Source organism: Colletes gigas, unplaced genomic scaffold (assembly GCF_013123115.1).
Source record: "Colletes gigas isolate AHSC1104 unplaced genomic scaffold, ASM1312311v1 Colletes_gigas_Sc00054, whole genome shotgun sequence".
Classification (NCBI taxonomy): Eukaryota; Metazoa; Arthropoda; class Insecta; order Hymenoptera; family Colletidae; genus Colletes; species Colletes gigas.
This window is the reverse complement of record NW_025106683.1, coordinates 208361-235487: the sequence shown is the minus strand read 5'-3', so window position 1 is coordinate 235487 and position 27127 is coordinate 208361. Positions and strand designations below refer to the sequence as shown.

At 32.9% G+C, this 27127-nt stretch overlaps 1 protein-coding gene across 1 annotated transcript in view; it reads right to left on the bottom strand.

Annotated features, from left to right (window-relative positions):
- Positions 1-27127, bottom strand: part of LOC122403464 (neuroligin-1-like) — a 145332-nt gene that overhangs the window by 117225 nt on the left and 980 nt on the right. The gene's annotated exons all lie outside the window — the stretch shown is intronic.

The window sequence follows — 27127 nt, the reverse complement described above, 5'->3', positions numbered from 1 at the left end:
CTGTCGTATAAAGGAGTCACGTGGTCCGCCAAACAGTCGTACACATGAAATCTTTGCATATAAATTACATGTTAATAACGCGCTTCTGAGTCATGCTACATAGCTTATGTCCGTCTTAGAGTATGCAGAAATAACGTGTCAAAATTTGAGGAAGATCGGTTCAATAGCTCTTGAGTTTTGCGCGAAAATAAAAATCGGCTCTCTCTTTATATAATAGTATAGATATTCAGACAGTGTATCACGTAGTGTTGTAGACACCTTAAATATTTTTAAAAACTCTGCCCTTTTTCGTTAACCTTTGAAACTCGCTAGTGTTCCACTGCAGTTTGCATAACAAGTTATTTTGAAATAGAGCTTTGGTTAAAAAATAGCTCGACCTAATATGTCGTTTCGACAATTTATTTACTTCTTAATGCTAAGCCAGAAATACTTAGCGGAAGAATCGATGGCTATTACGGTACGTTTTACGTCAACGAGTTTGACATTCGAGGCAGGGTGAAGCAGTTAATCAGCGAAGAGGTGGGATCCGGTTGAGTATGTACTCACGAATATAATTAATTCAACGCCTACGGTTCATTTCACGGTTCATGAATTTGCGAAGTGGTTGGTATCATTCAGTGATGGCTCGAAATCCATGATAGAGGGTGGCCAAAATGAGCAGGAACATCTTGGCCAAACCGATTTCAAACAAGCTTTCCAATTATTTGAATGCTTTCATTTGAAATCTCGTTGTTGAGAAAATCAATTTTGGATCGATTTTGAGATTAATAAAATTACATTTTTAGATAAATATACATTTGATCCATTAATTAATAAACGATTACCTTTTTCTATTAATTTTTTTTAAATTTCATAGTTTTATTGTAGTTTCTACAGCGGTGATTCTATATGAAAAAAACAAATTGAAAATAAAAAAAAAAATTTTTTCATTTAAAATCTCGTTGTCGAGAGAATCAATTTTTGATTGATTTTGAGAATAATAAAATTACATTTTTAGATAAATATACATAGTTTTATTATAGTTTCCACAGAGGTGATTCAATATAAAAAAACAAATTGAAAAAAGAGAAAAAAATTTTCATATTTCAAATATCGTTGTCGAGAAAATCAATTTTGGATTGATCTGTTTGGATTGATTTTGAAATTAATAAAAATACAGTTTTACATAAATATACATAATTTTATTATAGTTTCTACAGCGATGATTCAATGCGAAAAAACAAATTGAAAATAAAGAAAAAATTTTCTCATTTGAAATCTCGTCAATTTTGGATTGATTTTGAGATTAATAAAATTACATTTTTAGATAAATATACATAGTTTTATTATAGTTTCTACAGCGATGATTCTATGTGAAAAAACAAATTGAAAGCAGAGAAAAAGATTTTCTCATTTGAAATCTCGTTGTCGGGAAAATCAATTTTGGATTGATTTTGAGATTAATAAAATTACATTTTTAGATAAATATACATAATTTTATTATAGTTTCTACAGCGGTGACTCTATGTATATGAAAAAACAAATTGGGAATGAAGAAGTCAGTTTTGTGCAATTAAATATTGTAATGAAACTTTTTGGTTAGCACGAAGCTCCTATTTTGTAAAAAAAGCTAATATAACCTAAAAATTTATATTAATACAACGATACAATTTCAAAGATTTCTCCCTCTATTTTAACATAACCTAATATAACCTAAATTCTAATATAACTAATTCTAATATAACCTAAAAATTTATATTAATACAACGATACAATCTCAAAGATTTCTCCCTCTATTTTAACATAACCTAATATAACCTAAATTCTAATATAACTAATTCTAGTATAACCTAAATTCTAATATAACTAATTCTAAAATAACCTAAAAATTTATATTAAAACAACGATACAATCTCAGAGATTTCTCCCTCTATTTTAACATAACCTAATACAACCTAATATAACCTAAATAGGGAGAGAACAAAAGAGTAAAAGGGTATAGAGGGCACACGTCCAGAAAGATTAACCAAAGATACAAATAGTTAATAAACAGAATAAGATAGCGACAGAAAGTTAGTGTAAATAAAGAGAGTGAACAATAGACTCTAATTGTCGTTTCTTTATTTACAGGTGAGCTTGTAAATAGTTGTAAAAAGTGTAAATTAATAAATATTTAATAAACATAACCTTTATTTACAGAGAAACAAATTTAGTCTGTTGTTTAATTATTAACACAGGATAGAGTACCCCATTATATCAATATAACCCAATATAACCTAAATTCTAATATACCTAATTCAAATATAACCTAAAAATTCATATTAATACAACGCTACAATCTCAGAGATTTCTCCCTCCATTTTAATTGATTCTCGAATACCTCGAATGTTTTCTTGAATATTAAAAATGGCCGATGTCTCGATATTCGTAAAATCGAGACATCTTTGCGTTGCAAAAATTGTTCCTCGATAAACTATATTGTCCTTCGATAAATTTATAATATTAATAAAACAGTTTCGATGGAAAACTTCTTCTTTAGCGAAAAAAAGTTCATCTTACTGCTGCGCGCCCCTTCGAATGGGGTTGTTCCGGGAACCTGCACTGCGGCAATTGCATTGCTGCAAGATGCTCCGGTGCATCGGTAATGCAAGCAGAGAACATAGCATGAAGAAGCTGCCTGCAGCGAATAGTGCTCGAGATTTCTTCACACGTTATATAACGCGATCCTATGTGTCCTTGTTTCGCTAGGAAGTTGAATTAATCGTCGATGAAACTTACTCGAACGCGTCACACTTTGAAAGGAGTTTATTAGAGCAACGATATAAACAAACTGATCGTTATACTATACAGGGTGTTCTGCCATTTCTAGGAAGAATTTGAATGCGAGATTCTAGAGACCAAAACAAGATGAAAATCAAGAATACCAATTTGTTGATTGAGGCTTCGTTAAAAAGTTATTAACAATTAAATTCAAAAATTTCAAATCGTTCTGAAAAAATTATGTTTGGTTGGAAGGATCAATTGCAATCATTTTTGGTCAATAGACATTCCTCCGAAATCCTACCCACTTTTGAGAAAAAAATTCATTACCAAATGTCTGACCATATATGCCTGATTCCACTGAAATTTCATTCATATCTTCAAAACACCATAACTCCTGAACGGAGTGGAGGATTTCAAAGTTTCAAAATGCAAACAACGCGTATTTTGATGTAGAATACGCAGACATTTCAAGAATATTCGAAAAGTTACTCCATAACCATGTAAAGTGAGCAAAAAACCCCATAAAAGTGGTCCAATTTTCAAATGGTCATATCTCTTACTACAGTGGATACATTGGATTGAAATTTTGGGAGGAAGTAGAGTTTATGGATACCTACAAAAAAGTATTAAACAAGTTTTCTGTAGAACGTCAAACAAAATTATTAAAAATGAAAAGCGAATTTCTAAGAAAAATCGTCAGTGGGTAGGTGCCTAAATTTTTCGACGAAAAAAAAAATTTCAAATCGTTCTGAAAAAATTATGTTTGGATGGAAGGATCAATTGCAATCATTTTTGGTCAATAAACATTCCTCCGAAATCCTACCCACTTTTGAGAAAAAAATTCATTACCAAATGTCTGACCATATATGCCTGATTCCACTGAAATTTCATTCATATCTTCAAAACACCATAACTCCTGAACGGATTGGAGAATTTTAAAGTTTCAAAATGCAAACAACGCGTATTTTGATGTAGAATACGCAGACATTTCAAGAATATTCCAAAAGTTACTCCTTAACCCCGTAAAGTGAGGAAAACCCCCATAAAAGTGGTCCAATTTTCAAATGGTCATATCTCTTACAACAGTGGATATATTGGATTGAAATTTTGGGGGGAAGCAGAGCACATAGGTACCTACAAAAAAGTATTAAACAAGTTTTCTGTAGAACGTCAAACAAAATTATTAAAAATGAAAAGCGAATTTCTAAGAAAAATCGTCAGTGGGTAGGTGCCTAAATTTTTCGACGAAAAAAAAAATTTCAAATCGTTCTGAAAAAATTATGTTTGGATGGAAGGATCAATTGCAATCATTTTTGGTCAATAGACATTCCTCCGAAATCCTACCCACTTTTGAGAAAAAAATTCATTACCAAATGTCTGACCATATATGCCTGATTCCACTGAAATTTCATTCATATCTTCAAAACACCATAACTCCTGAACGGAGTGGAGGATTTCAAAGTTTCAAAATGCAAACAACGCGTATTTTGATGTAGAATATGCAGACATTTCAAGAATATTCGAAAAGATACTCCTTAATCCCGTAAAGTGAGGAAACCCCCCATAAAAGTGGTCCTATTTTCAAATGGTCATATCTCTTACAACAGTGGATATATTGGATTGAAATTTTGGGGAGAAGTATAGCACATAGGTACCTACAAAAAAGTATTAAACAAGTTTTCTGTAGAACGTCAAACAAAATTATTAAAAATGAAAAGCGAATTTCTAAGAAAAATCGTCAGTGGGTAGGTGCCTAAATTTTTCGACGAAAAAAAAAATTTCAAATCGTTCTGAAAAAATTATGTTTGGATGGAAGGATCAATTGCAATCATTTTTGGTCAATAGACATTCCTCCGAAATCCTACCCACTTTTGAGAAAAAAATTCATTACCAAATGTCTGACCATATATGCCTGATTCCACTGAAATTTCATTCATATCTTCAAAACACCATAACTCCTGAACGGATTGGAGGATTTTAAAGTTTCAAAATGCAAACAACGCGTATTTTGATGTAGAATACGCAGACATTTCAAGAATATTCGAAAAGTTACTCCATAACCATGTAAAGTGAGGAAAAACCCCATAAAAGTGGTCCAATTTTCAAATGGTCATATCTCTTACTACAGTGGATACATTGGATTGAAATTTTGGGAGGAAGTAGAGTTTATGGATACCTACAAAAAAGTATTAAACAAGTTTTCTGTAGAACGTCAAACAAAATTATTAAAAATGAAAAGCGAATTTCTAAGAAAAATCGTCAGGGGGTAGGTGCCTAAATTTTTCGACGAAAAAAAAAATTTCAAATCGTTCTGAAAAAATTATGTTTGGATGGAAGGATCAATTGCAATCATTTTTGGTCAATAGACATTCCTCCGAAATCCTACCCACTTTTGAGAAAAAAAATCCATTACCAAATGTCTGACCATATATGCCTGATTCCACTGAAATTTCATTCATATCTTCAAAACACCATAACTCCTGAACGGATTGGAGAATTTTAAAGTTTCAAAATGCAAACAACGCGTATTTTGATGTAGAATACGCAGACATTTCAAGAATATTCGAAAAGTTACTCCTTAACCCCGTAAAGTGAGGAAAACCCCCATAAAAGTGGTCCAATTTTCAAATGGTCATATCTCTTACAACAGTGGATATATTGGATTGAAATTTTGGGAGGAATTAGAGTTTATGGATACCTACAAAAAAGTATTAAACAAGTTTTCTGTAGAACGTCAAACAAATTTATTAAAAATGAAAAACAAATTTCTAAGAGAAATCGACATGGGGTAGGTGCCTAAATTTTTCGGTGAAAAAAAAATTTAAAATCGTTCTGAAAAAATTATGTTTGGTTGGAAGGATCAATTGCAATCATTTTTGGTCAATAGACATACGCCCGAAATCCTACTCACTTTCGAGAAAAAAATTCGTGTAGATGGACAATTTTTATTAATAATTTTTGGTAGTAACTTTTTAACAAAGCTTCAATCAACAAATTGGTATTTTTGATTGTCATCAAATTTTTCCCTAGGGTGGTCGAACACCCTGTATATTATTTTGCAGATATTCCATGCAATTTCCAATATCCATCAAATTATTGTACATCGATGATTTTTTTCAAAGCACTGAAAGGCAAAGGATTGTTTAATAAATCCTCTAGTGATAAATATGCTTTGTTGCATATCATCTTCTTCGATAAAAAAACGAGAAAGTAATAGAAAATGTTACATTTTTAACTGTAATATGCTATAACGTTGATATTGACCTTTCTTGTAAATCACGTCAGTAGTATACTGCGTTAAACGACTGTAGAAAATGTATCTACGATGCTAAATTTATCGAAACAACGTAAAATAAACTGATCATTACCATCTCTTTAACTTGCTCGAAGTTAATAAAGAATTACTTTATTTTAAGAATGACCTTTTTATAGCTTTATATATAAATACCTTGCTACTGAAGCATTATCGATCTTGTACGTATAATTGTCGCGTTTAATTTAAAAAATGTTACGTGTAAAAATAATTTGACATTTTGTCAATTACATCAATCTATCGAACAATATAATTAACGTTCAAACATTTCAAACATTTCTGGTGCCATGAAAGATCATAAAAATTAGCGATCGTAACGTTTGAAATTACATTTGTTAATACTAGCATGACACTGTTACATTTTATAAAATTTATACAATTTTATACATTTTATTAAAGTTGTACAGTGAGTGTAAAAAGTATTCATGCACTGGTCAATTTGAACAAAAACTTTGCAGAACTTTGTTTATTACAAAAGTATGTTAACAAAAACATGCGTACATATTCTTAGAAATCTCTGGAACAAATGTCATTGACAACAAATTATTTATTTATATTTATTATGAAAATATTAACATATTTCCAGAAATTGGCGTGAAATATACGCGTAATAAGTATTCGTACACTTCTAATTTTACAACAAAAACTATAAATTTTAGTACATAAACGTAACAAAAATCAGTCTATTTGCTATTTTAGTATCTAGTGGGATTTCCTTTAGATTGTATAATCGCTTTAAGCCTTTGCGGCATTGAATTTACTAAATTTTTGGTTACAGTACTAGAAATTTTGTTCCATTCCTCTAAAAGTGCATTTTTTCAATCTTGTTTCTCAGAAATGTGATGGTCTCGAATTTTTTCTTCAAGATGACTCCATAAGTGCTCTATCACATTTACGTCTGGAGACTGTGGAGGGATTTTTAATTGCTGCGGCACATTATATAGGATCCACTGACGTGTATTAGAAGCATTATGCTTTGGATCATTATCTTGCAAAAATATATAATTGCCCTGAAACTGCATTTTATTTGCCCTAACCTGAAGATGCTCTTTTAGAATATCGATGTACATTTTGTGATCCATGATAGCATCGATAAAATGGAGGGATCCAACCCCGCTCGCACTCATAGTGCCTAACTGCCAAACTGTGACTGATCCTCCTCCATGCTTTACGATCGCCTTCAAATTTCTTTTTTCGTACTCGGTATTTTTTTTCCGCCATACTGTACATCGTCCATCTGACCCAAATATGTTAAATTAACTCTCATCGGTAAATATAATACAATTCCAGTGCTCCATAGGAACATTAACGTACTCTTTCGCGAATTGCACGCGTTTCTTTCTATTAATTTCATTTACGAAATATTTCTTACGAGCTACCCTGCCGTGCTATCCTCTATCCCGTAAAAAATTACGCACTGTGCTACTGCACACATTAATATTCAGATCATTATTAAGCTCAGCTGTGATTTTCACCTCACTTATCTTTGGATTTTCGATTATCTTTATTTTTCGAATTATCCATCGGCCGGTATACTCATTTATTATTCGTTTACGTCCGTTTCTTGGATTATTTTTTACAGTTTTTCGATCGCCATATCCGTCAATGGTTCCTTGAATCGTGGACCTCGGTCTATTTAAAACTTTTGAAATTTCACTCAGTGTTTTACACTTATTATGTAAATTTATAACAATTTTCCTTTCTTCTTCAGAAGTTTCCTTGCGTTTTCCTCCCATTTTACTGATAATTTCGTTGATAATGTTTGAATTCAGGATACTACCTATACCAACAGCGTCTCCAGACATACTAACAAGGAACCATCGCGAACGGTCCGGCTTCGATTTTGATGAAACTTTGTACACTTATAAAGCAGCCAAAAATAATCGACACGTATTTTTTTTTAGCTGCGGTAACTCGAGTTTAAGGGGTGAAACCACCCCTTGAAGTTTTGGCTCGAAACGGCTATCTCGAAAACGGAAAGACATACAAAAAAATTGTTAATGGGCGAGGTTGATGGTTTCTTATGTACAATAACATGGTGTTAAAAAATTTTAAAAAATACAATTTGTTTATAACAAAAAAAAATTTATTAACTTAATTTTTCATTTTATTGAAATTTTCATAATGACAAAAAATGACGAGCATTTTATTCCAAATCCATTGGTATGCGATTTTTTAAAATTGCCTCCTACAGTTTTGCAGATTTTGATGATTTACATCTTGCGCGCACATCCATTATGGTAGTAGCCGTTCTAACTTTGATTTTAATGAAGCACTGTAGGCTTGCACTACTTCAAGAGGACAAAATCGGGAAAAATACAAGAATACCAATTTGTTGATTGAGCCTTCGTTAAAAAGTTATTAAAAAATTAAATTAAAAAATTTCAAATCCTCCAGGAAAAAATTATTTTCGGTTGCGGGGGCCAATTACAATCATTTTTGGTCAATACATATACCCACGAAATCCTACGCACTTTCGAGAAAAAAATTCCTAATCGAAAATGTAATTTATGGCCAGAAATGTTGTCCGAAAATTTCATGCGGATCTTTAAAATGTCATAACTTCTGAACGGATTCAAGGATTTTAATTTTCAAAAATGCAAACGACGCGTATTTTAATCAAGAATATGTGGAAATTCTAAAAATATGCAAAAAGTTGATCCTTGACCCCGCAAAATGAGAAAACCCCCATAAAAATGGTCCAATCTTCAAACAGCCATAATTCCTACAATAGTGAATATATTTCAATGAAACTTTTTTCTGAAGTAGAGCTCATGGACACCTACAAAAAAGTATTAGACAACTTTTCTATAGGGTGTCAAACAAAATTATTAAAAATGAAAAACGAATTTTTAAGAAAAATACATAGGCGTAGTGCCTAAATTTTTCAGCGAAAAAAAAAAATTTCAAATCGTTCTAAAAAAATTATTTTCAGTTGCGGGAGTCAATTTCAATCATTTTTGGTCAATATATATACCCCGGAAATCCTACGCACTTTTGAGAAAAAAATTCGAGAATGTGTGAAATTTTTCAACAAAATTAAAAAATTTCAAACCATTCTGAAAAAATTATTTTCGGTTGCAGGGGTCGATTACAATCATTTTTGGTCATTACACATTCCCCCGAAATCTTGGGCATTTCGTAGAAAAAAATTCAGTACGGGCGGAACTTTAAACGTTAATAATTTCTTAACGAAGCCTCCATCAACAAATTGGTATTCTTGTATTTTTCCCGATTTTGTCCTCTAGAAGTAGTGCAAGCCTACAGTGCTTCATTAAAATCAAAGTTAGAACGGCTACTACCATAATGGATGTGCGCGCAAGATGTAAATCATCAAAATCTGCAAAACTGTAGGAGGCAATTTTAAAAAATCGCATACCAATGGATTTGGAATAAAATGCTCGTCATTTTTTGTCATTATGAAAATTTCAATAAAATGAAAAATTAAGTTAATAAATTTTTTTTTGTTATAAACAAATTGTATTTTTTAAAATTTTTTAACACCATGTTATTGTACATAAGAAACCATCAACCTCGCCCATTAACAATTTTTTTGTATGTCTTTCCGTTTTCGAGATAGCCGTTTCGAGCCAAAACTTCAAGGGGTGGTTTCACCCCTTAAACTCGAGTTACCGCAACTAAAAAAAAATACGTGTCGATTATTTTTGGCTGCTTTATAAGTGTACAAAATTTCATCAAAATCGAAGCCGGACCGTTCGCGATGATTCCTTGTAAGTATGTTTACATATCATGGATTATCTTGTAATCGTTCTATGTGGAATGTTACGAATCAAAGACTGTACCAATACTTATTACACGTATGTATATTTCCGACAATTTCTGGAAACAAAGTTCTGCAAAGTTTTTGTCCAAATTGACCAGTGTACGAATACTTTTTACACTCACTGTATTTATTTGATGCAAAATTTTTACGACGACATAATCGTGTAATTAAAATCCCGTGCATCGGGAAACTTTTCAAATTACTTCGACTCGGGCAAACGAATTCGCTGATGCGTTCCATGAATAAATTTCCCCCCGCGCAACCCTCATCGCCTCGATACTTTCTTCAATAGCTTTTGCATGATACGTTATTTTGATTTCCAAACGGTTATATGAAATATGCATTATTTTCGTTCTTGCGTTCCGTTCCCTTTTTTCCACATTCCGTGGGCGATTCAAATATTGGATCGCGGCCAATTTCATTTCGCGCGAACAATGTGCTATTTCGTTTTTTTTCAAATAATAATAAAATACGGATTTATGTGCGCGCCGCCGTTGCGCTGGTAAATCACCCGGAAATTTTTTTACGTTAGAAAAATTCGCCCGCAACAAAAAACCTATAAAACTATTGTTCGGTGCGATTCCAATATACAAATACGCCGGGAAACATTATGAAAAAAAATTCATATTTCGATGCTTGAATGTAAATCCGTGCGTGTGCCGCAATAACACGATTCAGAACGGATCTATAAAGCTATAAAGTCGAATACCTGACAAATTTAATGGAATATAGCTGATTTTAATTCAACCGAGTCCTTTGTTCTGACTTTTATTTTCGTTCAGCTTCCAATCAATTATCAGTGCGATATTTTTTCAAACTCCTACGCCATTGTTAGCGAAATTTCAATATCATTTTTTAACGAACACACTGGATGAACTTTTCCTTCATTATTTTATTTAACTTTTTACTAAAATTCCTGAGAAATGAAAGAATTGTAAACTGGTTATTTATATATATAGTCAATAATGACCATTGGAAGTGATAGTTACGAGTAAGAGATCGTGAAACATAGTAACGAAGTAATAATATCAATTTATTGATTACAATTTATTAAAAAGTATGTTTGCTGATATAATTGAGGGACCATTCTACCTTGAAGGCACGAAAAATACATGTTTCTTTGTGTATTTTTTTTTTTGTGGGTTGTTAAAGAGCGATTAATTCCAGGTTTTGTAGATATATTTATTATATATTTAGCTATATTTACGAATTTTTGCAACGCATAATATCTAGTGATTACGCTGTTTGCTGATATAATTAAGGAGCCATTCTACCTTATACATATATTACCTATATTTATTGATATCTACGTTATATATCTTATTACCGAGTAACATACGATTTTTTATAATAATCTGGGAGGTATAATTTCATCAGTGCTCAAATCAATCGGTTACATAACGACCTATACGCGTGTTATACCAATACACAATGGAAAATGGGAACAAAAGGGACTTTCCAGGTATAAGAATTGCTATCTCCAAGGACTACTCTCTTCCTCGAATCGTTTAAAGAGCAGGTTCCAACCTAACGGCGGATATAGTAGTCTAGATTTTCGCGTCGTCTCCTCGTTTCGCTTGGCTCGCAATCAGAAAAGCGTCGCGACGGACCGATCGATGCGTTCTTTTGTCGTAGGCGTTCCTCTCCTTTCTTCTGCTTTCTTTCATTCATTCGGAGCTTCCCTATTCCGTCGCTACTCTCTATCTCTCTCTCTCTCACTCTCTCTGTCGCCAAACCCGACAGAATTAGAACGAAAAAATGAAAGAAGAAAAGGGCGTGACGGAGAAAGGAAACGCAACGTCGAAACAGCGCCGGGGAATCAAGAGCTCCGGCAATCGCCACCCCGAGACCTTGCTACAAAATGCACCCCCGTTAGTCAACAACCGACTCATTTTTCGTCTACGGTGCAAAACGTTTTATCCGGGCCACCCTTTGATCAAACTTTCATCGGCCTTTGTCTAACCATAAGGGAAAAACTACATTTCGGTTCCCACAACTCGCCTGGAATGTCTTTGGAGCCAGCAACTTATACCGCTACTTTACCCACATTTTTCTATCAGTGTTCAGAATTTTCTACGAGAGAGAACTAATTTCTAAACATTTTATGCCCCTTTAAGGGGGCCATTCTTCCTTGCAGGCAGGAAAAAAAGATGTTTCTTTATAATTTTTTCTTGCGGGCTATCAAAGTGCGATTAATTCCAGGCTTCGTGGATATATTTACTATATATTTAACTATATTTACGAATTTTTGCAACGCTTAATATCCATTGATTACGCAGTTTTTGTTGATTAACGAACGACAGTTTTTACGTGCACTGCGTAGGTAATATTTTGCGAACAATCCAAAAACCAGAGACATTCTTAACACGTTGACTGCCACACCAAAACCGTACAATCTTCTACGAGATCAAAGCTTCGATTTTGAATAATTGTAAAATGCATAACTTAAAATTTGTCTTTGGGTACTTATTTTCGTAACTACGTTGAACTTCGTCCTATACAAATTTATTTAACATTTCAATTTTAATTTTAGAGTATAAATTTGTTTTAGTTCCATAGTGAGAAAGTCTTGTCACTCATATATGAGTGACGAGCCAAAGTGTTAATATAGATAACTTTAGTTATATCATGAACTAAGATCTTTTCAAATTGTTGAAAATCCTATAAATACAATACAAAGTTGAAACGACTGATGTAAAATAGGCGTTATTGTACCTGTGGATGTGTAAAAGAATTCACAAAATTTTATGTTTATTTAATTTTATAAATTCAAAGAATCTAGATACGTACAGTGGCTCGCGAAAGTATTCGAACGCTTACATATGCAAACTTGAATGGCCGAAATAATGTACATTAAAGTAATTTGCTGAAACAAGTAGATATTCGATAGGAAGATGGAAGTCTTAGGATTATGCCAGTAAAATTTGAAAAAGATTCAACAACGTAAGTAGGAGTTATGATACATTTATTAGAAACACGCATGGTAAGTGGCTCGCAAAAGTATTCGAACGCTACATGTATTATTAAATTATTTAATATTAATATTTTGTTGGACCATCTTTAGCAGTTATAATGTCTCTTAGCCGACGTTCCATACTATAAACCAATGATTTTGTAAAACTACACTCAAAGGAGTTCCATATTTCTATAATTTTATTTTTCAGTGTTTGCTTTCATGTTATTTCAAATTTATTTAATCTTTTTCCGATTTCAGAAATTTTCAATCGGATTTACGCCTGAACTTTGCGCTGGAGTAATTAACATGTGTGGTGTGTTATATACGATCCATTCTTTCACAATTTTAGCAGTATGCTTCATTATCTTGTTGGTAGTGGAAATCTTCCAATAATCCTAGTTTACTGGCACTTTCTTTAAGATTATTCTTTAGAATATTTAAATACTTATATTTATCAAGTATTCCGTCAATAAATACTAAATTTCCGGTGCCACCATACTATGACCGATTTACCTTCGTGTTTCATTGTTCGATGTAAATGTCGAATTTCCAATTCTGTGTTTGGTTTTCCCCACACATAATTTTTACCATTCGAGCCAAAAATATTAAACTTTGACTCGTCCGAAAAGATGACTTTATCCCAAAAAGAATTATCTTTATTAATGTAGGTTTTCGCAAAAGTCAATCTTTTTTTACGATTTACTGCATTAATATATTCTTTCGCGGTACTCTGCCATGAAAATCATTGTTTCGTAAGATTCGTCGACATAATTGAACTTCTTTATGAAACATATCAGCTAGCATATTTGCGAGTCGAGGAGCGGATATAGTAGGATTCTTTTTCAATTCGCGAATGTTAACTTTCTCCTCTCTTCCAGTCAATTTCTTTGGTCGACCTGATCGAGCTTCGTTTGCAAGTGTTCCCTCATTCTTTGACTTTTTTACGATGTAATGTATCGTAGACTTACTTCTGTTCACAATCCCGGTAATCTCGTTATACGATTTGCCGTCCTCGTGCAATCGTAATATTATTTCTCTTTCACACTTTTTGGTTTCAGACTTTTTGGTGTTCATTTTAAATACTATTGTGCACACTTTTACGTTACTGTTACTGAAACGATATCCTAACATCAAGTGAACGTACCAATATTTTCATTTAGCAATGACGTTTACATTCGGTGCAAAGGAAGATGAAAAACTATCAACAGTGTTACAGAGTTCGAATACTTTTGCGAGTCGCTCACCATGCCTGTTTCTAATAAATGTATCATAACTTCTCTTTACGTTGTTGGATCCTTTTCAAATTTTATTGGCATAATTTTGAGACTTCCATCTTCCTATCGACGTTTACTTGTTTCAGCAAATTGCTTTAATGTACATTATTTCGGCCATTCAAGTTTGCATATGTAAGCGTTCGAATACTTTCGTGAGCCATTCGTGATTGCTAATAAATGTTTGTCGTTATACGAATGTTATATTGAATATATCGTATAATATCCAATACAAATCCACGAAAAATGGCACAATGGTAGCTATTTTACAAGAAGGTACTGAATATTTTCATATATTCGGGTGCTTTTTGTATTGCATATATCGCAGTATAGAGAAACCAGTTCTTGAAGGATGTTTGTCACTCATTTGAATAGCGCGCGTGAGCGACCGAAGCGACATCATCATCATTTCTCCAAGTAGTTATGTAGTATTACTTTTTGTTCGATCTCTATCGTATAAGGATTTTGTATCATGTCGAAGTTGATAAATATATTTAGTTTTTATAAATTAACAATTCTAAAGGTACTGCATAAATTTGATATTGATATCTGCAATAGTTTTCATATAATTGTCTACTCAGCTTTAGTAGCTCAAGTTTTACGTCCAGTTTGTATACCTTCGCGTGGTACACTTCAATTGAAAGAAAATTACGCATTTAAATTAAATTAAAATTGAAAGAAAGCAGTTTAATTAAAAGGCAATTTAAAAAAAAACGCAATTAAAAGAAATTTGATTTTGTTAATCCCAAAAGGTAGAAAGGCCCCTTAAATCTTACCTCACGAGAACAAATAAAAAATAAAAATGAATTCAATTTTGAGTTGAATTTCACAAAATATATTTTTTATTTTCTTAAGGTTCTATTTATTACAATAAGCTATCAATAATAAAAGTTAAGTAGAGATACGTTTCGTTTGATAGGAGAAAATAGAAAACTCATACGAAATTTATTCGTTTCCCATCCCGCGCCAGGAAACCAAGTTTCGAGGTTCCGTGATCGATCGTGGCGGAAGGAACATTTCTTTTTTGCTCCAAATATTGTATAAGAGTAGAAAAATTGAGGGGAGAGAGTGGAATTGCCAACAGTGGAATCGACGACTCGGCAACCCTTTGGCGAAAGCACTCCATCGTCGTTCGCCAGCCGGTGCATTTCCGTCGACTATGCAGAAAATTCGGTACGCCCCGTACACCTGTGTACCGACTGATTGAAAAATTTGCTTACCAGCGTGATATCATTCATACCCTCCCCCCTCACCACCCCCCCCTCTCGCGACGAACGTAATCCGATTAAACTTATTTTAACCGCGTCGATTTTAATCCGTTACGCGAAATAATCCAACGACAGCCAGCGTTCTCGAGCGTATTATTCGCACCGCATGATATTATGAAACGAAGTGGCGGCCATATATACTCGCCTCCAAGACACATTCTAATTTGCAAACTTCCGGTATTCCCCGGTACGGCGACAAAATTGAAAGTAAATTTCGCGAAAATTTCAATCTTGCTTCGTTTGCCCTTGCATACTGCGAAACGATATTATCGATAATATTTACAGTGACTCTAAAAAATATTCCAACACTAAGTTGTGGTACTGGTTGTCATTGTGAGCAATTGGGTGTGTTCACACGACGATGCACGGACATTTTAAGAACGTGTCTTTCGGCGCCTACTTGTACCCATATAGGCATTAGCCTCATCTGTTCTTGTTACTGTTGGTAACAACTGTTTATTCAACCATTTGTGTTACATGTCGCATCTCCGACGAGCTGTTCTGTATTTATGGCGTATATTACATCGAGCTTCTAATAAATATTCCCTTAACTGCGTTTAAATAACCAACAGTCATAGATATGAAGTGAGTGATATTTTGTATGAGAGATGAGTGTGAATGGTTTAAATAGTTTGTATACTTCTTTATGATCGAAGAGCATTGTCGATTTTTTGTAAAATAGTTTTCACCAACGTTATACGATTATAATAAACTAGCATGCCCCATCTCAGCTTCGCCCGACCTTGTGCAAAAGCAATTTATGACCAAACGATCGTCCTGACATGTATATCCGCGATAATGCAATTCTCTCGCGAGAAAGCGCTCGAGAAGCTTCGCCACCTGGCGGTAACATCGCAGTACTGCTACGGGCGAGGTATCGCGCGGGCCAAATACATTTTATATAGGGAAAACACACCATCATAAAAGTGCGCGTATAACGCATATTCGTAGAAATTTTTCGATGTTTTTTTTTTATAAACCATCAGTGAAAGTAGACCTTTCCAACGCATGTACTCGTTTGAAAATCGGTTGAGTGGTTCTCGAGTTATAAAATCACGAACATAGGACAACTTATTTTTATATATATAGATAGATACGTTCTAAACATCCACCCACTAAGTGTGGCTAACTTTATGGGTAAATATTTCGGTTGTTTATAAAGCAATCACCCTGGTTAATTTTTCTAATAATAAGTAATTTATCAATGATGATAAACATATACTATTTATCTAAATAATTCACATACATTGCAATCTAGAAATTTTCTTAGAATATAATGTCGTCTTTTCTGCTCACAAAGATATTCGAACACTAAATGTAGCTAACTTTATGGCTCAATATTTAGGTTGTTTATAAGGCAATCACCCTGATTATTTTTTCTAACAATCAGTCGTTTATTAATGTTTATTTAGATATATAATTTATTTGAAAAATTTACATATGTTGTGTAATAAAAATTATTAAAGCAAGTAATGCTGCATTTTTGGCTCACAAAAATATTCTGACACTAAATGTAGCTAACTTTATGGCTCAATATTTAGGTTGTTTATAAAGCAATCACCCTGATTATTTTTTCTAACAATCAGTCGTTTATTAATGTTTATTTAGATATATAATTTATTTGAAAAATTTACATATGTTGTGTAATAAAAATTATTAAAGTAAGCAATGTTGCATTTTTGGCTCACAAAAATATTCTGGCACTAAATGTAGCTAACTTTATGGCTCAATATTTCGATTGTTTATAAAGCAATCACCCTGATTATTTTTTCTAACAATCAGTCGTTTATTAATGTTAATTTAGATATATAATTTATTTGAAAAATTTACATATGTTGTGTAATAAAAATTATTAAAGCAAGTAATGCTGCATTTTTGGCTCACAAAAATATTCTGACACTAAATGTAGCTAACTTTATGGCTCAATATTTCGGTTGTTTATAAAGCAATCATCCTGGTTAATTTTTCTAACAATCAGTCGTTTATTAATGTTAATTTAGATATATAATTTATTTGAAAAATTTACGTATGTTATGTAATAAAAACTATTAAAGCAAGCAATGTTGCATTTTTGGCTCACAAAAATATTCTGGCACTAAATGTAGCTAACTTTATGGCTCAATGTTTAGGTTGTTTATAAAGCAATCACCCTGATTATTTTTTCTAACAATCAGTCGTTTATTAATGTTTATTTAGATATATAATTTATTTGAAAAATTTACATATGTTGTGTAATAAAAACTATTAAAGTAAGTAATGTTGCATTTTTGGCTCACAAAAATATTCGAACACTTTTTATTTTTATCTCTTATTTAATATTTCGTGGCGGAGCCATTTTGCTTTAAAACAATTTTTAGCCTGTTTGGCATATTATTTATAATTTTTTTTTAAATATTCTGTAGTTATACACGCCCATTCGTGTTCGAGTCTTTATTTTCATTCATTTACCGAAGAAATCGGTGTATTTCGAATTTTCCTATCCAATTCATCCCATAAATTCTCGATGAGATTAAGGTCCAGTGACTGTGGTGGTGGATGAAGAATTTTGAGACATTTATAGCCCTGGTAGAACTTAAATTTCATCATTAATTCCCATTTTTTCGCCACTTTGAGCTTAAATTGTTTTTAAGTATATTCTAGTAAACGTTTTTATCCATAATGTTGTCAATAAACACCAAACTTCCAACTCCACATGACGAAATACAACCCCAAACTATTAGACTACCTCCTCCGTGTCTGGTAGAACTTAAATGTATCATTAATTCCCATTTTTTCGCCACTTTGAGCTTAAATTGTTTTTAAGTATATTCTAGTAAACGTTTTTATCCATAATGTTGTCAATAAACACCAAACTTCCAACTCCACATGACGAAATACAACCCCAAACTATTAGACTACCTCCTCAGTGTCTGGTAGAACTTAAATGTATCATTAATTCCCATTTTTTCGCCACTTTGAGCTTAAATTGTTTTTAAGTATATTCTAGTAAACGTTTTTATCCATAATGTTGTCAATAAACACCAAACTTCCAACTCCACATGACGAAATACAACCCCAAACTATTAGACTACCTCCTCCGTGTCTGGTAGCACTTAAATGTATCATTAATTCCCATTTTTTCGCCACTTTGAGCTTAAATTGTTTTTAAGCATATTCTAGTAAACGTTTTTATCCATAATGTTGTCAATAAACACCAAACTTCCAACTCCACATGACGAAATACAACCCCAAACTATTAGACTACCTCCTCCGTGTCTGGTAGCACTTAAATGTATCATTAATTCCCATTTTTTCGCCACTTTGAGCTTAAATTGTTTTTAAGCATATTCTAGTAAACGTTTTTATCCATAATGTTGTCAATAAACACCAAACTTCCAACTCCATATGACGAAATACAACCCCAAACTATTAGACTACCTCCTCAGTGTCTGGTAGAACTTAAATGTATCATTAATTCCCATTTTTTCGCCACTTTGAGCTTAAATTGTTTTTAAGCATATTCTAGTAAACGTTTTTATCCATAATGTTGTCAATAAACACCAAACTTCCAATTCCATATGACGAAATACAACCCCAAACTATTAGACTACATCCTCAGTGTCTGGTAGAACTTAAATGTATCATTAATTCCCATTTTTTCGCCACTTTGAGCTTAAATTGTTTTTAAGCATATTCTAGTAAACGTTTTTATCCATAATGTTGTCAATAAACACCAAACTTCCAACTCCATATGACGAAATACAACCCCAAACTATTAGACTACCTCCTCCGTGTCTGGTAGAACTTAAATGTATCATTAATTCCCATTTTTTCGCCACTTTGAGCTTAAATTGTTTTTAAGTCTATTCTAGTAAACGTTTTTATCCATAATGTTGTCAATAAACACCAAACTTCCAACTCCACATGACGAAATACAACCCCAAACTATTAGACTACCTCCTCAGTGTCTGGTAGAACTTAAATGTATCATTAATTCCCATTTTTTCGCCACTTTGAGCTTAAATTGTTTTTAAGCATATTCTAGTAAACGTTTTTATCCATAATGTTGTCAATAAACACCAAACTTCCAACTCCATATGACGAAATACAACCCCAAACTATTAGACTACCTCCTCCGTGTCTGGTAGAACTTAAATGTATCATTAATTCCCATTTTTTCGCCACTTTGAGCTTAAATTGTTTTTAAGTATATTCTAGTAAACGTTTTTATCCATAATGTTGTCAATAAACACCAAACTTCCAACTCCATATGACGAAATACAACACCAAACTATTAGACTACCTCCTCCGTGTCTGGTAGAACTTAAATGTATCATTAATTCCCATTTTTTCGCCACTTTGAGCTTAAATTGTTTTTAAGCATATTCTAGTAAACGTTTTTATCCATAATGTTGTCAATAAACACCAAACTTCCAACTCCATATGACGAAATACAACCCCAAACTATTAGACTACCTCCTCCGTGTCTGGTAGAACTTAAATGTATCATTAATTCCCATTTTTTCGCCACTTTGAGCTTAAATTGTTTTTAAGTATATTCTAGTAAACGTTTTTATCCATAATGTTGTCAATAAACACCAAACTTCCAACTCCATATGACGAAATACAACACCAAACTATTAGACTACCTCCTCCGTGTCTGGTAGAACTTAAATGTATCATTAATTCCCATTTTTTCGCCACTTTGAGCTTAAATTGTTTTTAAGTATATTCTAGTAAACGTTTTTATCCATAATGTTGTCAATAAACACCAAACTTCCAACTCCATATGACGAAATACAACCCCAAACTATTAGACTACCTCCTCAGTGTCTGGTAGAACTTAAATGTATCATTAATTCCCATTTTTTCGCCACTTTGAGCTTAAATTGTTTTTAAGCATATTCTAGTAAACGTTTTTATCCATAATGTTGTCAATAAACACCAAACTTCCAATTCCATATGACGAAATACAACCCCAAACTATTAGACTACATCCTCAGTGTCTGGTAGAACTTAAATGTATCATTAATTCCCATTTTTTCGCCACTTTGAGCTTAAATTGTTTTTAAGCATATTCTAGTAAACGTTTTTATCCATAATGTTGTCAATAAACACCAAACTTCCAACTCCATATGACGAAATACAACCCCAAACTATTAGACTACCTCCTCCGTGTCTGGTAGAACTTAAATGTATCATTAATTCCCATTTTTTCGCCACTTTGAGCTTAAATTGTTTTTAAGTATATTCTAGTAAACGTTTTTATCCATAATGTTGTCAATAAACACCAAACTTCCAACTCCACATGACGAAATACAACCCCAAACTATTAGACTACCTCCTCAGTGTCTGGTAGAACTTAAATGTATCATTAATTCCCATTTTTTCGCCACTTTGAGCTTAAATTGTTTTTATGTATATTCTAGTAAACGTTTTTATCCATAATGTTGTCAATAAACTCTGAATATTTTTGGGAGTCACTATATCTTCACCGAGAAATTAGAAAATTTGTAAATTGGCTAACAAAAATTGCAGCAAGTTAACATTATCGAAAGGAAAAATTAATAATAAACAATCACGCGTTTAAACGTTTCGAAAATGAAAAAAAAGCGACGAAAGAGCGATCAACGATCAAAAATGTAAATTATTCACTGTTAAAAAAAATAAACGGTGGATGGTCGATAATAAATGTATTAACATGTTTTTATAATGCAGAAATTGAGTTCGAAATTTGTAAATAGGCTAACAAAAATTGCAGCTAGTTAACATCATCGAAAGAGAAAATTAATAATAAACAATCACGCGTTTTAAACGTTTCGAAAATGAAAAAAAAGCGACGAAAGAGCGATCAACGATCAAAAATGTAAATTATTCACTGTTAAAAAAAATAAACGGTGGATGGTCGATAATAAATGTATTAACATGTTTTTATAATGCAGAAATTGAGTTCGAAATTTGTAAATAGGCTAACAAAAATTGCAGCTAGTTAACATCATCGAAAGAGAAAATTAATAATAAACAATCACGCGTTTAAACGTTTCGAAAATGAAAAAAAAGCGACGAAAGAGCGATCAACGATCAAAAATGTAAATTATTCACTGTTAAAAAAAATAAACGGTGGATGGTCGATAATAAATGTATTAACATGTTTTTATAATGCAGAAATTGAGTTCGAAATTTGTAAATAGGCTAACAAAAATTGCAGCAAATTAACATATTATCGAAAGGGAAAATTAATAATAAACAATCACGCGTTTAAACGTTTCGAAAATTAAAAAAAAGCGACGAAAGAGCAATCGACGATCAAAAATGTAAATTATTCACTGTTAAAAAAAATAAACGGTGGATGGTCGATAATAAAAGTATTAACATGTTTTTATAATGCAGAAATTGATTACGAAATTTGTAAATAGGCTAACAAAAATTGCAGCAAATTAACATATTATCGAAAGGGAAAATTAATAATAAACAATCACGCGTTTAAACATTTCGAAAATTAAAAAAAAGCGACGAAAGAGCGATCAACGATCAAAAATGTAAATTATTCACTGTTAAAAAAAATAAACGGTGGATGGTCGATAATAAATGTATTAACATGTTTTTATAATGCAGAAATTGAGTACGAAAACCCCTATGAAACGAGTTTTCGTATCCTGTTGTATATCAAGTTTGGAGTTCTCCAATTTATATGTAAAATTGAATACAACAGCCATACTCGTGCAATAATACTGGTTCGTGTGGATAATAACAATGTTTCGTTCTTCGTTTCCAGTTAGCAAACGAGATGCAATGCGAGGTACAACGCTGATGTATTAATAATTCAGTTATTATTGCAGCAAATTACATGAAACAATTCATATTGTATCCTCATAATTATACGAATTAACACACAAAGTATCTGTTTTCTATGTCTCGTACAATTTTCAGAAAAAATTCCAAACGTTTGACACTTTTTGACCCGAAATGCCAGGAAATATCTTTATCCTCTTACACAAATTATTCTTTCGATTATATTGTAATGAAAGTTATTATTCCAAGGAATTTTCAGGTAAAATTACCATGTTCAAAATGGCGAATAAAAAATGTTAAAGATACGTATGATAAAAGAAACATTTATACAATTTTTCACCCAAATTCGTATACAGTGCTCCCAAAAAGGAATTTTATAATATCTGGTACATAAATTATTAACACTTTACCGACCGGTAACGGTTGATAAATCGGCTATCGGTCGGTAAGCGTTGGCCGGTAAAACAGTTGATTGATAGGCTCTCAGCCGGTAAGCGTTGGTCGGTAAAACAGTCGATTAATAGGCTATCGGTCGGTAAAGTGTTGAAATATAGAAATAACGCGCGTTGATTAAATATTAACGCCCAATTAATCCAATATGGAGTATTAAAATCATCGATGAAACGAGTGTAATGTAAACATTGGCGGTGAAATAATTGCCAAATTATTTAAATATAATTCTTACATGACTGATATGATATTATAAAACTGTTTCATAACCAATATAACTGGAATCAATATTGGCTGTGACCATTTTCACTCGTAACAGTTATTATATCGGTTCTTCGTAACCGTTTCGTTCGAAACCTTCTCGCAGCTATTTTTGGAACCTTTTCAACCCCTGCACACAAATCTAAATCTCTGAAACGAGTTGTTTGTTCCCGTACTCGCGGTGAAGTTTTCGTGGCTATGGTCGTTAATAAGTGTGTAATTGGATTTGTCATACAACGAAACATCCTGAAAAATCAAACAGTCCGGGCGCAAACGGGGAAAATTAAATTGCCCTGCATTTTGTAAAGCCAATTCGCGTCACCTCGTTTCCGCTCGATTTGCTTTCCATTTTCGCCTAATCTCTGCGTCGAACGCCCCTCGCGTACGATTTTCCACGGACCAAACAGGTTTCTTTTTTCCTCGTCGCAAATCAAGGAATTTGCCAACTGTGTCGGAGAAATTATGCAAACGATAGGTGTTAGGAACTTGGCAAGGTTTACGGATACGGTCTCTTGTGAATACCGCCATTTTTAATTGTTACAGCTAAACGAGGAGTCAGGGCCCTAAAAAATTATTACAAAATAACAGCAATCAGGAACTCGTACCAGAGCCCTGCTCCGTCGTTCTCAATAGCGATTGACGTATCATAAACCTTCCAACTAGTCGCGCGGTCCCCGGTTGAATACTGGGAAATATCCACTTCCGGGGGGTTCAGTTTGCACCGTGACTGGTGGGCGGCAACCTGGACCAGGCGGATTTCCAAAATCCAACCCCCCAACCGAGGACGTCGACCGATTGGTCACTTTCGTTACGTCTCATCGGCAATTTTAGTATACAGGGTGTTCGGCCACCTCTATCAAAAATTTTAATGAGCGATAGTGGAGGCCAAAATAAGACAAAAATCAAGAATACTAATTTGTTGGTGGAAGCTTCGTTAAAAAGTTATTAACGTTTAAAGTGCCGCTCTTACTGAATTTTTTTCTCGAAAATGCGCAAGATTTCGGGGGTATGTCTATTCACCAAAAACGACTGTAATCGAACCCTACAACCGAAAATAATTTTTCCACAACGATTTGCAGTTTTTTAATTTTCTCGAATAATTTCACACCTTCTCTATTTTTTTTCTCGAAACTGGGCAGGATTTCGTGGGTATGTCTAATGACAAAAACTGATTGTAATTGACCCCCGCAGCCGAAAATAATTTTTCCACAACGATTTGCAATTTTTTTTCTCCGTTGAAAAATTTAGGCACCTAATTGGATTTTCAGTTAAGGAATTTTTTTCTCGAAAGTGCGTACGATTTCGGAGGTATGTGTAATGATAAAAAATGATTGTAATTGATCCCCGCAACCGAAAATAATTTTTTTAAAACGATTTGAAAAATTTTTTTTCGCCGAAAAATTTCAGCACCTACTCGATTTTTTTTCTCGAAAGTAGATAGAATTTCGGAGGTATGTGTACTCACCAAAAATGATTGAAGTTGACCCCCGCAACCGAAAATAATTTTTCCAGAACGATTTGAAATTTTTGAATTTAATTGTTAATAAACTTTTTAACGAAGCTTCCATCAACAAATTAGTATTCTTGATTTTCGTCTTATTTTGGCCTCTACTATCGCTCATTAAAATTTTTGCTAGAGGTGGCCGTACACCCTGTATAAGAAGAGCATCAGAAGAGTTTTTGGACATTAGCGAGAAAATTATAGTTGGAAACGTCACTGTGTCTCTTGTTGAGATTAATAAACACCGGATACGAACCATTTGTTTCCTTCACCGAAGGTGGTCCTTCGAGTTTTGTACCTGGTCGGCACACCACGTGCAAACTTACAACATCCGAACGAGCAACACTCGACCACGGATAGAACAATAGAAAAGAAACGGGGAATGTTGTTGCACGCGACCGTGACCACCGTTGCGAGTTAAAACGATCACGGCTATAAACGACACACGATCGCCCAGAAATGTGAACGACGAGGATATTCGTGGCCGCAATCAGACATGCAAAGACGAATCTGTTATTCATAAAATTCCACCTCGAGTCTCGCGTGCGACCGAGTAACATGTTATCGCGCAACATTCTACGGCCTATGACGTGCACTACATACGTTATTTAGCGTTCAAGTTCACGGTCGATGCGACGATGGAACGCTTCAACAGAGATTGCGGATGTTTATGCATTTATGAGAAATATTAATTTTTTAAAAATTACAGAGTGAACTTAATGTGCGAAAATATGAGGAATATTTGAAGGAAGATACGAATTATTGTACGGGGTGTTTGGACACCTCTGGGAAAAATTTTAATGGCAGATTTTTTAGACCAAAATAAGACGAAATCAAGAATATCAATTTTTTTAACTGAGGCTTTGTTATGAAGTTATTAAAAAATTTCAAATCATTCTGAAAAAATTATTTTTGGTTGCAAGGGTCAATTACAATTATTTTTTATTAATAGACATAGTCCCGAAATCCTGCCCACTTTCGAGAAAAAATTTCGAGAATGTGATGAAATTTCGCGACAAAAAAAATTTTTCAAATCGTTCTAAAAAAATTATTTCCAGTTGCAGGGGTCGGTTACCATCATTTTTGGTCATTACACATACTCCCGAAATCCTACGCATTTTCGAGAAAAAAATTCGTGTATATGATGAGATTTCTCGACAAAAAAAATTTTTCAAATCCTTTTAAAAAAATTATTTTCAGTTTCAGAGGTCGATTATCATCGTTTTTGGTCATTATACCTACTCCCGAAATCGTATGCATTTTCGAGAAAAAAATTCGAATAATTGTGAAATTTCTCAAGGAAACAAATTTTTCAGCTCGTTCTAAAAAAATTATTTTCAGTTGCAGGGATCGATTACCATCATTTTTGGTCATTACACATGCCCACGAAATCCTACGCATTTTCGAGAAAAAAATTCATTACCAAAAATCTAATGCTTCCCTGTATGCGAATTTTTAAAATGTCATAACTTCTGAACTGATTGAAGGATTTTAATGTTTAAAAAGGCAAATAACGCGTATTTTGCTAAAAAATATGTAGAAATTCTAAAAATATACGAAAAGTTACTCCTTAACCTCGTAAATTGAGAAAAACCCCATAAAAATGATCCAATTTTCAAACAGCCAATACTTCTATAATAATGACTATATTTCAATGAAACTTAATTCTGATGTAGGACTCATTGGCACCTACAAAAAAGTATTAAACAACTTCCCTGTGCAGCGCCAGCCAAATTTATTAAAAATGGAAAACGAATTTCTAAGAAAGATAAATCTCAAATAACAAAATTTGAAATCGTCCTGAAAAAATTATTTTCGGTTGTAGGAGTTAATTACCATCATTTTTGGTCATTATACATACTCCCGAAATCCTACGCATTTTCGAGAAAAAAATTCCTTACCGAAAATCTAATTTGATGCCAAAAATGATTCCTTGAAACTTTAAAATTTCATAACTTCTGAACTGATTAAAGGATTTTAATGTTTAAAAAGGCAAATAACGCGTATTTTGCTAAAGAATATGTAGATATTCCAAAAATATACGAAAAGTAGCTCCTTAACCTCGTAAATTGAGTAAAACCCCATAAAAATGGTCCAATTTTCAAACAACCATATCTCCTATAATAGTGAATATATCTCACTGAAATTTTTGGAAGAAGTAGAGTTCATGGATACCTACAAAAAAGTGCTAAACAACTTTTCCGTAACGTGTCAAACAAATTTATTAAAAATGAAAAACAAATTTTTAAGAAAAATCGACATGGGGTGCCTGAATTTTTCGACGAAAAAAAAAAAATTTCAAATCTTTCTGGAAAAATTATTTTCAATTGCGGGGATTAATTACAATTATTTTTGGTGAATAAACATACCCTCGAAATCCTATCCAGTTTCGAGACAAAAATTCAAGAATGTGGACATACTTTTAGGAGAACAAAAAAATTTCATATCGATCTGAAAAAATTATGTTTGTTTGGAAGGATCAGTTACAATCATTTTTGGTCAATAGACATACGCCTGAAATCCTACTCATTTTCGAGAAAAAAATTCGAGTATGTGAAGGAATTTCTCGACAAAATTGAAAATTTTCAAATCGTTATAAAAAAATTATTTTTAGTTGCAAGGATCGATTACCATCAATTTTGGTCATTACACATACTCCCGAAATCTTACACACTTTCGAGAAAAAAATTCCTTACCGAAAATCTAATTTGATGCCAGAAATGATTCACGCGAATCTTTAAAATGTCTTAAATTCTGAAAGGATTAGGGGATTGTAATGTTTCAAACGGCAAACAACGCGTATTTTGCTA